The following is a 15716-nucleotide window of genomic DNA, read 5'->3' on the forward strand; positions in this document are numbered from 1 at the left end:
GGCTCCTGAAGCGACTAAGCAGAGCCCTAACAACCAAAAAGCCAAGCCAGCGGGGACGGTGCTTTCTGGCTCAGGGGCTGTAACAACATCAGAGCACCTCAGCTCTGACACCCAAAGGTAACTTTGCCGTACACTTTGCCATGAGATGGAGGTCACCATGAGAAGGGGCTGGATAAGGCTGTTTTCTGCTTAGCTCGTAGCACAAGTACATCCATCTCAAACCCTCCCTACAACAGAACAAGAACATTCAGAACCTTAACACCCAGAACCTCCATCTCAAAGCCCTCCCTACAACAGAGAGCCCGCAAGTTTGCTGCATAGCCACTGCCCTAAACCTTGAAAAACATCTTCCTTCATGTCTAACCTCGGTAGCTCACTGATCCAAATTAAAACTGCAGTTAGGATGCCCTAAACACACACTAATGAAATACCTCAAAGAGAGAGTGACCTCGAGATCATCCACAAGCTCATGACTGTCCACAGAGGAAGGAAATTAAATAGCTTTTGGCTAACAAATCTTCACAGCATTTTCTAGCACAAGGCCTGTAACATTGCAGTGAAAGTCTGAAGAAGCTGCACATTGGATTTAGGTACCTGAAAACTCCAAATTCACTCCATTACTTCCAGAGATGCCACAGGAAGAGAAAACACCCTGAAATAACTCCCTCTACAGACAAAAACATTCAAAACCCCATTAATGCAGGTTTTTAGAGCTGGCAAGAGCTACCCGTCCCCATTGACTGCAACATGAGCTATGGGAGCAGGAGGAGGGGAGAAAAAGCACCTTCCAGGAAATCACAGGCATTTTTTGCCCAGCTGAGTGCTTCATGGAGGGAGCAACAAATGCATCAACAGGAGCACTTGAAGCACACTGGTGCTTTATAAATTCACTTTCAGTAGATTTACCAACATGTCATATGGAGAAGGAATGTGTGCTATGCAAATCCAGCCCCAGACTGCTCCCTGCCTAATCTAGCTTTAGATTCAAATGCTTATTACCATGGTGTCTAATCAGGTAATGCGTAATAGACAGGTTTAGTTTGGGCTCCCAGTACTTCAGCTGTGTTCTTAACTAAGGCACTAGATGGAAAAAAAAAAAAAAAAAAAGACAGAAAAGAAGAAAGAAACCAAGAGAACAAAACCCAACACTGCAAAGAATACAAGCTCTAGTGGAAAGCAGAGAACAAAAACCAGGCATGGAAAAAAGTATTGACACCCACCAGTAAAAGCCAGGCAGATATGCAAACATTTGGCAGCTCACCAAGAACACAGTGAACATTGAGTCCTACCCATGCCCCATTGCGTCCCTGCAGGGAAGTAGGTGGCTAGTCTTTCGGGGTCTCCCCCTTCCGCCTGTGAGACATGAGGTGACGCAAGGATCTCATACACCCACATAGGTGGCTACCAGCAGCCAGCTCTCAGTAGCACTGAGCACAGCTGGTCACACCATAACCTCCAGACTACCTTATGGATGCTCTGGGCACCCATGCCAGGACCTCCAGGGCCTGGGTAACACATGCCAAGCAGGAGCTGTTTGCTGCTTTGAGAGGAAGGGGTTCCCTTCCCGTGTCAGGGTCTGCAGCAGGACATGGGGACCACGGCAACATCATTCTTGGAGGACAACACCTCCCTGCTTGCTGGCACCAGCCACACTGCAGGGCTCACGCCACAGTCAAAGTCATTTCTGCCCTTACCTGCACCAGATAAGGTGATTCATTTCATTTCTAAGTTTGTCAAATAGTTGGTCTGTGCAGTCATATGCCACTCCTGGTACCTCCAGACGCGAATGTTGCACCTCCACCATGCAGCTACAACTCAGACACTGTGCACCAGAAATAACCCTAAGGCAGGGACACAAGGACCCACCACTCAGGCTTGACAGGTCTCCTCTCAGCCTGCGGCTCATCTGCTACGCTAAGCTTTCCAGCGGTGGAAGATAGTGAGGTTTTTAACACTGTTGTCCAGCTCCGACGTTCAGGATGCCATATCCCAGCAGCTTCTCCTCCCCTGCCTCCACAATGCTGAATGGTACGCAGACCTGCAACCAGCTCCAGCAAAGGGTGAAGACATGCAAATGTTGCTACCAGCCTCTGAAGACCCTACAAGACTGCATTGATCCTGCTACACTACAGAAACTACACTTGGAGGGGTAAGCAGCACTAGGAATACCAACACTAACAAAGAGATCTCCCTCTGTGAACCTAAGCAATATAAGCCACATTTATATTAAGGCTGCAGGATGAACTTACATTTATTAGACATCAGAGAATTCACATAGGCGAACATCCCTCCTGCAACACCTAGATGTCTGTGCAGAGCCCTGCAGGGCTGGCTCTCTGGTGTCTCGTAACATGGTAAATCCAACTAAAGCACTCTTTATGGCTTGGATGTTCATAACATTTATGTGTATTCCCTGGTGTCTAGTACAGACTGAGTTTTCATTGCATCCCTTCCCTTAATAAAAAACCTCCACAACACCCTTCTAACTTGATGCCTGTTTTGACAAAACTTGCAGCAGCTCCAAGTATTTGAGATGAAAATCAACCTGGAAGAGAGGACAAAACCAGCCAATGGACTTGATGAATTGTCAGTGATGATGATTGTCCTTTCATTAGGAAACTAAGCCAAAATCATAGGTTAACTTTCAATGATGCACATTATTACTGAGGAAAGTGAGGCAGCTGATATTCTGCCTCTCAGGGACACGTGCTCTATGCTTCATCATTTACTGAATGAATATTCAAATGCTTTGAAAGGAGAAGGAAAACAAACCCAAGGAAACTGGAGGCTGCAGCGCGCAGTGTTTTCATAAGCCTGTTCAAAGACCAAGCCAGATTTACCAGCGGCTGCATCGCTGCCCGACTGCGTGGGTGGCTGGCCAGGCTCTCCCTCCGGCTCTGCACCTCCCCAGCTCATGGCAGTGCCTGGACCTGGTCTGGTGGACTTTTTTCCTTGTTTTCGTAGCTGAAACAACAGCAGGGATGGATAAACGAGGTGGAAAGACCCCTTTCCCATGCAGCGCAGCCCACAATGCAGAGGGAAGAAAACCCTTTGCAAGACTCCCCGCCTGAGGACATGGATGGAGATGCTAGTCAGGGAGTCCTTCCCAACACCAAAGGAGCCACACAAAGAGTATTTACGTGGCCACAGGGACTAAATAACCCAGCGAAGTCATACTCATTTGTAAGCCAAAAAAAGAAAGAGTTCACATTCCCATATTTATGGCCACTACTGCCTCTGTAACTCTGTCTACAATAGTCTCTGGGACAGGGTCATTCCCAGTGATGACTGTGAAGAGGTCCCAGTGAAGAAGTCCTCCATCCCACCGTGGCACAGGGACTCATGGATAGTTCACACACACATATTTCCAAGGGAAAAAAATATTTCAAATCCTCAGAAGCTGCATTTCTGGAGCTGTGGATAACACACATGCGAAGAGCATGGTTTGCGTATGATAAATCAGGATGGCAACCCACTTGAGATGTAAAAATAATTTAATGAATAAGTATATTTAGATTTATAACCCCACGGCAGCTTTAGTTACAGGGATGCCAATCACTTTTACACTGATCTAAAATTGGCTGGCAGAATGCCTTAGACTATATCCAGAAACCCATCTGTAACAAATCTAAGCTGTGATATCTCTGCATACATTTGGCCAAACAATATCGCTCATGGCAGCCATCTTGACTTTAAACATTCAGATGGGATTGGGGGGGGGGCTCACCAAACCTGCCGCATGGCCAAAGATGAATGAATTTTGCTATCACCTGCTATAAACTGGTTGGTGAAAGGACCAGATGACGGAAAACCGGTGACCGTCTGGGCTGTGTGGATGCTAATACTAATGCAATGGAGAGCAAGACAGCATCCACCTGGCTATAGACGAACCTCTTTCAAAACCTTTCATCACTCAAAAAGCAAGTTAAAAAGACCGATTGGAGCTCTGCGGCCCCTTTAAAAGGTGAAGGGATTAAGCTAGGGCTCTTGCATATTGTTTTTTTTGGATCCAACGCTCAAGACACAAAGCTGGGACAGAGGAAGATGCAGGAGAAATTAATTGAAGGTCACTGCTTGGCTCTCAATCTCAAAGCAGACAAGGATTTCTAGGGAGACTTCTCCTCTCCCACCACTGCCCAAGACCTCGCAGCTTTATCTAAACCTGCAGATATCAAGGGGAGAGGTTGCTGCTGATTTCCATGGCGCTGGTGTTGCAGCATCCCAAACTACCCTGTGTTGCTGGGATGGATCTGGAGACTTTCTGCTGCTGCCCCTCCAGCTCAAGTGGGAACCAGCCGGAGAACTGAAAAGTCATGTCTAGTTCACAGTAAACAAAGGAAAAACTGCTCTGCGTCCCAGTGAGGCTTCTGGGGTCTGATTGTCTCAGAAATGGGGCGAAACAGGAATGGCTCCACGTCAAATACAGGCTATGGGTAAATGCATCCCATTCATGAACACTGCAGTATTTTGGCAAATGCCAAGGTGGAAAAGGTTACTCTGGAATATTACTTTGAATAGCTCTGGGAACAAACCCATCATTAATTTTCAACACTTATTCAGCAAATGATTTGAATAAACAGGAGGCGGCTTGCACACACATACTGACAGCATAATTTGGTAGATTTTTGCCTATGCTCCTTAGATAATTTATGAGAAAACAGCTGCCAGCAAACACAATCACCTTCCAGTTTGAGGCATGGATTCAACTGACCCTGCCTTGGGGACAAGGTAACCTCTCAAGATCCCTTCCAGCCCAATTTTAATACCATTTTACACTGCAAACTGTTTACATGCTGGCATTTGCTCTGATTCATCCCTGGAAATAAATACGTCTAAAAGAGTAACTGATGTAAAGAAAAAACAGAAACCCAAGAGCAGTTCCCTCTCTCAAGGACAAAGCAAAGGAAAACAACCAGACGCGGAGCTATGACATCCTTGATCCAAATGTTTTCCAAAGCTTCCAGCTGAAGCTTTCACAGCTAGGCTGCGACTCCACCAAAGCCTCAGGCTATGGTTACAGCCTGTGCCATTATTTGAGTGCAGCATCATGGTGCATTGCAGCACGCGCTGAGGAGATGGCTGCTGATGACTTTTCCAATAACACACCTACCAAAGCACAGTAAAGACCCTTGTGCAGAAAACACAGCGTTTCAAAGAAAAATTGTCTCTACTTTCTCAACAGGGCATCCTCCAACGTGACAGAGCTCAACTGCTATGTGGGCTTTCAGGAAGAGATGGCCAGGTGCACATGGCCAGATGTCCTCACCTTCACAGCAGGCTTTTGAGTTTATTCCAAGCCGCTTAGGAAATCACTCCTCTGCCTCTAATCCTTTGGAATTATGGAAAATAATAAAATAAAATTGTTTTAAAAACCCACTTATGGGAAGGAAAGAGAGAAAAACATACATTTTCTACACTTAAACAAGAAATGCTGAAGTTCCGTCCAAACACCAATGAATGCGGACATTTATCGTTACTACACAGCCAAAACTGAGATGGTTGTGGGAGATGCTGGTCTGAGCAGCTGACCCCAACAGCAGCACCCAAACGGCAAGTAAAGAGGTCTCAGCAGTGCTCAGCTGCACGAACTAATCCCTTTGGGGACTGGAGGGCTGACACATGATAGGTCCCTGTCCCCAGTCTCCTCACCCCACTGCTGACACAACAGCTTCCACCTTGCCAACGACCTCATCAGAAACAGCAGTGCCTATAAAGCAGAGTCTCAGAGGTCCTTCAAAGTCCAAAGCTGATCTCCATCTCTTTCAACTTGCTTCTGGACACAACCAAAACCCAGAGCAGGCTCCTTTCCAAAGGAGCCCTCCTATCAACTGTACATGGGCTTTTGATTAGACCTTTTGTAGAGTTGAAAAAAAAAAAGCCTTGCTCGAGGATGATAAAGTCTAGACACTACAATATATTTTCCAGCTGATCCAGCAAACTGAAAAAGCCCTCCCTTGATCTCGGACTGCCACGATCAAAGCCATTATCCCATTCAGAGCCCTTCTGAAATGTTAGCTTCCAAATGTGCAAGTTATTTTTAAAATCTAAACCAGGCTAAGCCTCTTGTTTGGAGTTTTACGAGGAAAACAGGGTGTGCTCCTTCCAAACCTTCTCCCCTGCTACGTCTGGAAGTGGCTGGTAGGCACATGGCGGAGGGTGAGAGCAGGGAAGCAGCCCCAGTCCTTGGGGCACCATGCCTGTGCTGGCACCTCAGTGGCACCCAGTAGACACAGTCTGCTTGCACAGGAGGACGCAGCCCATCCTCTGAGGGTGGTTACAGCGTGGGAATACTCCCCGTCCTTAACTGAGAAGTTTTTTGGAGAGTAAACATCCTTTGCATCCCCATCCTTTGGATTTGCGCCTGCCTTTGGCATCCTCCGTCTTGGGGTTGTGTTATTCTGGGGCCCAGAAGAGGAAGCAGCTTCAAATACATTCATTTTCCACAGAAATTAAATACAACTAAATGCTACAGGTTTCCTTTACCAGGCAGCAGGACACTCAACCGCACAAAGAACAGCCAGTTCTGTGCTAAGGGACAACCAGGAAAAAAAAAATCACCTTCCAATTTCCTGGAGGAGTATTTCAGGTGGCTGAAAGGAAAGAAGACACACAAAGCCCTGCAAAAACATAGGTAAGCCAAAGGGACATTGGCTCTGCCTTAAGTGGAATGCTCAAAGAGGTGACAAAAGACCAGTGAGTCCACCCCAGACTAGCCAGCACTATGTGGTGAGCACCAAACCCTGTGCATGCAGTGGCCACCACAGGAGAGAGGACCTGTAGTCTGTCCTGATGGCCAAGACTTGCAGCAACCAGGCTGGAAGTAGTCGAAGAATGGGTGATCCAGAGCGACAAGGAGCTTGGGGACAACTGGAAGAGCTTTTTGAAAGCACGTGGCCAACCAAGTTGCACCTCCTGTGAAGGTGGACTTCTAAGAGGGGGACATTCTTCAAATAGAGATGGGGATGGGAGGTGACTCCCGCCACAGAAAGGAGAAGAGAGCAACACTGAGCATTCACATGCTCCAAAGCTATTTAAATGCCAAATTTAGCTCCCCAGCGAATGCTTCATTTAACTAAGCACCTCCTAAAGCACCAGGCAAACAAGTCACGTCGCCTCCTTTTCCTCCCAGCATTTACCTCCACAGCACTGCCCACTTCCCTTCCCCCTGTGCTTTCACCCTCGTCAACTCCCAGCAGCTCTGCTCCTCCTCCCCACCTCTCCCTCTTCCAAACCAAGCAGATCTGTGAAAAGCTGAGTGAAGCGAGCAGGCACGTGCTGGGAGGATGGGGATTAGAGACCCGCCACCCACTTCCACATCCCTCGCTGTGGCTGGAGCGGCCATGCTGAGCAGGAGCAATGGCTGCACTGCACATCACACATCCCCAGCGCTTTGGGAGGTGTCACCTGAACCTCCATCAGCCTTCCAGTTGGGTGAATGTCAAGGAAAGAATCAGGTCGACAGCCTTTCTTAAGAATATTTCCATCACATCAGATTTTTCCCACCCCCGAGGGGAAAAAAGCAAATCGTCCAGTCTCACACTGCCATCAGCATGACGGCCACCCTCAGCTGCTCTCGGTGATAAATATTGAAGGGAAAATATCATGTGATTCATTTAGGCATTGAGCATGAACTAGCGGTGGGTTCAGCACCATATCTGTCTCTTTGTGAGGCTTTCCAGCCATCCCATCCTCTTTTGCAGTGTTTTTCTGTGCCTTTCTCATCTCCCATTAAAGAGATGGGAAATGTGTATATCACCGGCCCCCCTTCCCAAACCAAATGTGCAAATACAGGCTGAAAACCACCTGATTTCCAATCCTGGCAAACTTATAGCGGTAACTTATTTGCAGGCAGAGCTGTGATTTTTATAAGGGATTCCACTGGGTTGAGGAGTCAAAGGCGTAACTGTACAAGCGAAAGTAAAAGCTATTTATTTCTGTAAAGTCTGTTTTGGTTTTTTCCCCCCTCCTGAAATGACACGGAGTAACACAGCTCTTGCCAGTTTAGCGGGGTATACATGAAGGCTTGGCTGAAAGCAATCTCATTAAACTGGCTGGGTCATTAAGCGCCAATCCAAACACACAGTCCTCTGATCACCACATGACGGGCTGGGAACCGAAGGCAACTCACAATTAAACCAGTGACAATCAGGAAAAATCCCTACAACCTCCCCCCCCCCCCCCCCCAAGCAGAATCCACCAACACTATCCCCACCCTCCTTTTTTTTTTTTTTTTTTTAAATTTACTTACATAAGCAGCATGACAGATAACTTGGAGGAAATCAGATGCTTAACAATTAAGCAACACTTAGGCAGCACTCTGGAAGATAAATACGCCCTTTGGAAAACCTGCAACAAAAACAGAAGGTATAAACAGACAGTAACTAATTATTCTGATTAAATCTTGGAAGACCTGAAATACCCGACTGCAGCAGAACAAAGCCAGTGTGCGCCGGGGCTGCTCGCAAAAATAAGTCACACCCTTTTTTAAAAGAATTCACCCAAATAAACCTAAGTGCTTCTGTGTTGTCTTTGTTTGCGTGGTGTTTCTTAAGGTCTAGGCTGATAGGAAACCTTCGCCGTACCCTGGAGGGATCCCATCGCCTTCAGCTAAAATTAGACTTCAAGGAAAGCAGGCAAAGGCGGGTGTCTCCAACCTGTGCCAGCACGGTAAGGCTCCTACCATGTGCCTGAGGAGCGGCATGTTGGGGTTTTTCCTCCCCTCCCGCCGAAACCAAAGGGAGAGGGTTGTTTTGATTAAAAGCAATTAAGGAAAAGAAATAAATAAGGCATGCTCCAAGGGAGAAAGGAAGGGACAGCAGGTCTACCCCGCCACTAGGCTTGGAGGGCGCTAAGCAGGGACCAGGATGCAGGGAGGTGAGGATGCAGCTGAGCCACGGGGATGGGACAGGGTGCAATAGGATGCTCGAACCAGCGCTGAGACGAACCAGCAAAGCCCACCAGCAGCTCACCCACCATTGTGGATACAGAGTAAGGCAGCTGCTTTATCACGATCCATGAAACCAGCTTTGGGAACCTCCGTCACAGCAGACTGTGTGCAGAACGAGACAAGGGGATGTGTTCAGTAGACATGCCCCTGCTCTCCTCGCCTTGGAGGAAAACCATTGTTTTCCTCCTCCCCTTCTCTCTGCTCTCACCCTCCACATTAAATGCCAGCAGAGCTCAGGGGAATACTTAATCTCAAACCTCAGTAATCAATCAGTTCACCCTCACGCATGAGAAAGAGTCACAGCAGTAAGCACCAAATCCCATTTCTGCCCAGCAATACGACGTTTTAATTACGTACATAAAATTTTCCTTTTAACATAAATCCTGAACAGATACAGGCAGCCCCCGGGTGGTAGGTGGGGAAAGACACGTTGCCGGGGAAGAACATGGGGACTGAGATGGGGGAAAAAGGAGGGGAAACCATCCTGGCAGTTATTTAAAGTGACAACTTTATATGGCCGCTCCAGTTTGCTGCTGGCACAATGATGCTTTGATCTTGCATTCATCACCCCAGAGGATGGGCAGTATCGTGACAAGCAACAAGCCAACATTCAGTACTGCCACCAGAATATGCGTTGGTTTTATTCCAACATGCCAGCAAGCATGCGGGAAAATGGGGACAGAAAATGCAGGACGGACACACGTGGAAAGGTTTGGGACAGGCTGTGACACAAATAACAGCAACTGGGTCTCAATGGGTGCTGTGAGACTTACTCTAAAAACTGTTCACATCACAGGGAGCCTTTCTAGCTGGGTTTGAGCAATTTTGGGATATGTTTTTGTCCAAGTGCAAGCACGGCCAGACCAGCAGGACCATCACACAGCTGCCAGAGCGACAGGTAGGCAGCTGCGAGCAACATCCCTCCTTCACCCAACCAGAGCAGTCTTGAATGGCCTAGGTCACAGCTAGGTATGTTAAAAATAAATATACTTTTTTAAATATAAACACGTGCACAGACTTTTCTCATATATAGGAACAAAAGAGGGGGCACCCTGCTGAAACCCCATGTGCAGCTCAGCTGCTTTCTGCAGCAAGGAAGGAAATGAGCAGCAGAGACCAGGCACACACCCGCTTGCTGTGGAGTGGTTTGGCTCTGGAAACATTTCTGGATTCCCCAGTGCGAGCTCTGACCTCCACGAGCCGCGAAACAGTCTTGAAGCCACTCTGGAGGAGAAGCAGAGGGGTCCCTGGGTACTCAGCTGGGCAGGTGGAACAGGATGGAGAGGTGGGCTCTGGGTGCCCACGGCGATGGCTGACCCCAGTCCATGCCCCATCAGCTCAGAGGTCCCCAAAACACCCATTGTGCCACAAGAACAAGTCAGAAACTAGCACAAACCCATGACAGCAGAGATTGTCGTTTGCTTGTTGTTGTTTTGTTTTTTGGGGTTTTTTTGTGTGTGTATATGTATGGTTGGACTTGATGATCTCAAAGGTCCTTTCCGACCATGAAGATTCTATGAGGAGCAGTGGATGTAATAATATACCATGCACAGCAGAAAGCAAGGTCCCCTCTTGGGTCTTGGCAATAAGATGAACCCACTCACAAACCTACACTCCCGCCCTGCCAGACCACGGTGCTCGGACAAAGGAAGGGAAAGAAGCTCGGGAGCGGGGATCTCAATGTTATCTTTGACTTCTCTGTGTGCAGAAGGGCTGGTTTTTTGAAACCTCTTTTTTCAAGTAGATCCTGTGGTGGGCTTCTTCAACATACATGCATTGCTTTCAGAAGAAAGGCAGCTCACAAAAGCAGTGTTTGGAAGGGGAGGCGGCACGGTGCAACAGGAATTTTTCAGTTCCTCTCAACAGGAAACATCATGCAGAGATCTGCAAGGGAAACCTACCTGTAACCGAGATTTCCGCACTGTACTCTCCTTCCAAAGGCCAACGCTCCCTCCCCTCCTGTAATCTTTGGCTTCAGTTTCCGCAGTCCCTGTAACATCAGGAATTGCTTGGCACAAGAGACAAATTCCTCAAGCTCCACATGCATACCTAGAGAAACTATTGCACTCGCACCCTCTGGAACGTCTTTGGCTCCTGTTGGGAGATGCACAATTAAGAGGGACCAGGCACCATCACACCGCCCGCCGTGTGTTCAAGGAGGATCCAGACGTATCCTCATCCTCACCCAAAGAGCATGACTTCACAGTGCGATTCAGGACAGAGATACTTGGTGCAGTATCTAGAGCAAATTAAACCTCTCCGGCACAGCAGCAAGCATGGATTTACTGATTCATGGAAAATGTCCTTATAAATTACTCTATTCAGATCAGTGTGACGAGACAAAATGAGGGCCACCCTCAGCAGAGAGAGGCTGCAGTGCTATCATTTCAGTCCCGTACTCCAGCAGAAAACATGGGGCTTCATGGAGGTAGAGGAGGATGACCAGAGGCCAGCAAGGATCTGGGCCATGTCTCACCTGGTCCCCAGCTCTCTGCCCTGCAGCAGGCAGATGTGATGGACGATTTTTGCAAGCAAGTAGGTAAAAATGCTGCTTGGCATCTGCTTTGCATCCACAGAGGTTCCATCCACCCCTGGCTGTTGGCTCATGTAGGGCTGCAGATGCTGGGCAGGGTGGAATGCGAGGTCTGGAGGCAGAGGCTCCTGCTGGCATCCCATGCACCACTCCTCCAAATGGGTCTGCTTGCCATGGGGCAGGGAGGTGGGGACCAGGTGAGACATGATGGAGATCCACTCTGACCTCCTCTGCATTGTCCTCCTCCAGCCCCATGAAGCCCCATTAGAAATGTCTGCTCTGAAAGATTTCTTCTGGACTACGGAACTCCCAAACATCGCAGCTCATTAATCTTACTCATTTCTCTCAATACTGAGGGCTGAATGCACTTCCATCAAGCTCAGGTCTCCCTCACGGGGCTAACAGTGGTCTGTACTCAGGATGTTGAGATGAGGACGAGGCCGTTCTCTGTGAGTGTTTGTTCCAGTGGTTAAAGGCAGCTCAAAAATAACTAAATATGCAAATGTACCTGTGCCTTGCTCTGGATAGCACGCGTCCGGCTTTTAGATGTGGGCTGTTTGCTGGACCACCACACGCCGACCACTGCCCTCCTAACAAAGCAATATATGCTCATGTTTTTTAGCTTCTTGGTGAAAAGGTGAGCGCTCACGTTCTCCCAGCGTGAAGCACTTCCCCAGCTTTTATGCATGTGTGGCACTTCCCCACAACCCTCATCAGTCAAACCAGCCTGGTCAAACACCGAGGGCAGGGCCAGGCGCTGCCCTTCCACCACAGGCTCAGCAGCAGCCCTGCTCTCAAACTGCCTTTGGCAGCTGATCATGGCTCAAACCGCTTTCCACAGCTCCAAATCACCTCCTGGCATCACTTCCCAGCATCCCCATCTTCAAATCATCTCCTTTTTTTTTTTTTTTTTTTTTTTAAATTGGCACCAATTTGAGACCTACTTTAAAAAAAAACATCAGCGAAGACGCTGAGTCACGCTGGATGCCTCCAGAATGGTATCTGCAGAGGTCTTCTAGGAATGCCTCTGCCTCATGCGAACTCCCCCACTGGTAACATTAAAACTACAATTATCTCTACATATTAATAAAGGGTACCACATCTCTGGCAGCAATCTGAGGCAGGGACTCCCAGCAGCGATGATTTCAAGATATCAGGCACACACAGCTGTGTTTGCAGTCCCCATTGCTCACAGTCACCCACGCTCTGCCATGCTGCCCCACCCATTCCCCAAAACACACACCATCCCCACAGCACCAATTAGCATTTTGATAAACAGACATGTCTCATCACATCTAATCACTTAACTCGCCACCAAGGGGTTGCCATTCCCACGTGCATTGGCTTTGCAGAATAAAACGCTAAGGGGTTTCGCATCCCTGGTGTGGCACTGTCCCTCACCTCCTCCCAGCCCCAGGCCACGGCTCCTAGCTCCGCAGCAACCTTCTGGCTCAGGGTCTGGGAATGGCCCCCCTGGATGGATCACCTGCTCCCACCCTGATAATGTGGGGAGAAAATAGCTCCTTTACATCGTGAGAATTAAAAATATCAATCAATTTGCATCACTGCAGCAGCCCGGGATGCTTGCAGTCATCCCCTTGCAGCAGATGGGCTGTGCACAGCACTGGGGAGCTTTGAGCAGAAGCGCAGGTGATCGAACTGGAGGGCACCAGTTGCTGCCCACAGCTCTTGGGGACACAATAAATAACACCACGGAGCCCAGAAGCTGGGAAGGCTGCAAGCCCTGTCAGCCCTTCCCAGCCCAGGCGAGAGGCAGAGCGGGCTGGCACGCTCTGCCAGCTTCATACAGGTCCTTACACCCCTGGCTGCCGGGTCCAAGCGCTTTCTGGTTGCACTGTCTCAGAAATCACCCTCATGGTGAATATCTTTGAGGCCAGGCACAGCAGCGCTCAGGGACTACCACTCTCTGACGCAGCCCTAAAACACGCTCTGTGCTCTCGCCGTGGCGTGGCTGGTACCCAGATAAGACAGGAAAGCCAGTGAGCATCCCTGAGCACTGTGTGCTTCCCTTCAGCTGCTGCCCGGGCACACCCAAAGCAATACAGAACAGGCACCAATATACCTGCCACGCAGGAACAAGCAACCAGCAAATACCCACTTCTTCGCTCGCTGGGAATCATTTAAAACAGCAAAGAGGAAAGGCAGAGCACAGGGCTGGAGTCGAGCCCAGAAAACACTGTGGGGATGAAGGGGCAGAGGGCTGAGGATGTGACACTACCTGCTGCAGCTTTCACCCTTGCCAGGGCACCTTCATCAGATGCGCTGAGCGCCGATCTGCTCCCAAGCCACCGGGAAAGGACAAACCACCCTGCCCTTGGAAAGCAGTTTTCCGCTTTTCTCAACTAACAAACAGGCATCGCCACAGAAGCCAAGGAGTTGATTTTTCAAGGGTAAAGCTGATTCCCCCTCCCTTTTATCTAAAATTTGCCTCCCTTCTCCATCTGTAAGCCAAATAAGGGATAAAGCAGGTCGCTGGCTCATTCTTTTAGGTACCATGATGATATATAATTATTTTTTTTTTGTTAAACTAAAGGGAAACTCATTCACTTAAACACTTCAATCAGCTTAATTATCCGTCTCCACGAACTGTTTGGGTTTCTTTTTTTTTTTTTAAAATAACAGAAGCAATCAATCAATCATCCCACAGAGGGCAAACACCCATTTCCCCTGGAAGGCCCCACCTCCAGCCACGGCTGCAGTCATCTGGGCTCCTCCCGGCACGCTGGAGCAGAGGAGCGGGAGATCTCGGGGTGGGCCAGCACAGCACACCATGTCACACTGCCAACGCACAGGCAGATAAGGGGGTTAAATCTAGCTGGTCACATACTGCAGATAAGCAAAACGGCGAATAGCGGTCTGCCAGCCAGCCTACGGCAAATACTGGCACAAGTCGCTTGCAAGACTGTCACCGGGTATTTATCTCAGAAGTTGCCAATATTGGACACCCTGAAGCCACATTTCATTAAAGTTCTCCTGACGAACTGCTTTCTTCGCTATTTTGAAACCTGCAATTGAGAAGGCTGTAAAGACAAAGCAACTTTTGGCTTCAAGGCTGGCATCCCAGAGAAGATGCAGCAGCGCTTTTTACCAGTTGTGACTTTTTGGTGTTTCAAGGACTCTCGTGGGGCCAAACACAGAAGAATCTGAGATGCTGTCACACAAGACAAACCTTGGGAGATAAAGCAACCCATCAGCTCCGGCAGAGCACCAACACAGAGCAGGGTACAAACAGGTGGCCCCCAGCACGCACACCGCCACAACTTGATGATCTTAATCCCAGACACATAAATTCCCACGTGGCACCTTTGGACTAATACAGTAAATTTCCCCACTGGCATTTAATTTCCCTTTTGCCTTTTAAGACTAAAACTTCTTCCAACTGCTGCTCAAGCTGACCAGCAGCTTTTTATTCCTTTGCATCCAGAAACACTGAACTGCTGCCTCTGGAAATTCTGCAAAGATGGAGAGGGCCCTTTTCTCTGTCCTGAAGCCACCAGCCATGCCCAGGTAGCTGCAGCATAGCCTCTAAACTCCAAAACCTGTCAGGTGATGGAAAACTTATGGCTATGCTGCAAGAACAGGTGCTTCCAAAACCTGCATCGCCCAAAAACCCAGAGCTAGAGATCTCCACGTAGGTTCCTATCAAGTATCCTGCACCTCATCCGTGATCCAGATACAGGTTAGCAGGAAAGCACGAGGGTCTTGGCCATAGGATGCCCCATCCTGCTCTCCTCCCAGCTGCATCCCGCGTTAGCACATTTTGCATAATCAAAATTGGAGCTAGCCTCCGTAACCACAACTTGAAGGGTATATTTAACTCAACTAGAAGACAAACAAGATTGGGTCCACCACAGATTAAATTAGCTGAGCCTGCTTACGCCAGGAGCTTCCGTCTGCCATTGACCGCACCTCGCATGGATTTTTTTCCTCCTAGGTCCACAACTTGGCTCATCTACAGCAGCTACATCCTTGCACAAGCACAACATCATGATCCCACCACCAACACCCCATAACCCACAGCTGGCAGAGACCACACTCCCAGCTCGGAGATGGGGTGGCAGCCGTCAGGTGGCAGCCTGGAGGGCTGCGATGGGGAAAACAGGATCCTTTCCAATAAAGGGAACGCAGTTCACCCAGTGTTTTCTTTCCCTCCTTCCCTTGAGATCACTCTCCCGACCATTTGCCCACAACAGAAAAGCCAAGCATTCAGGGAAG

General features: G+C 48.7%; 1 protein-coding gene across 4 annotated transcripts in view; it reads right to left on the reverse strand.

The window, feature by feature from the left end:
- Positions 1-15716, reverse strand: part of DAAM1 (dishevelled associated activator of morphogenesis 1) — a 96360-nt gene that overhangs the window by 69717 nt on the left and 10927 nt on the right. For 2 of the 4 annotated variants that reach the window (XM_054199564.1, XM_054199566.1), the window contains exon 2: positions 8249-8346. The gene's annotated coding sequence lies outside the window, so the exon portion shown is untranslated. Of the gene's footprint in view, positions 1-8248; positions 8347-8973; positions 9661-10848; positions 10938-15716 lie in introns of those variants that run through there. The other 2 variants (XM_054199565.1, XM_054199567.1) reach the window with 2 other exon arrangements.

Source organism: Rissa tridactyla, chromosome 4, assembly GCF_028500815.1.
Source record: "Rissa tridactyla isolate bRisTri1 chromosome 4, bRisTri1.patW.cur.20221130, whole genome shotgun sequence".
Taxonomy (NCBI): Eukaryota; Metazoa; Chordata; class Aves; order Charadriiformes; family Laridae; genus Rissa; species Rissa tridactyla.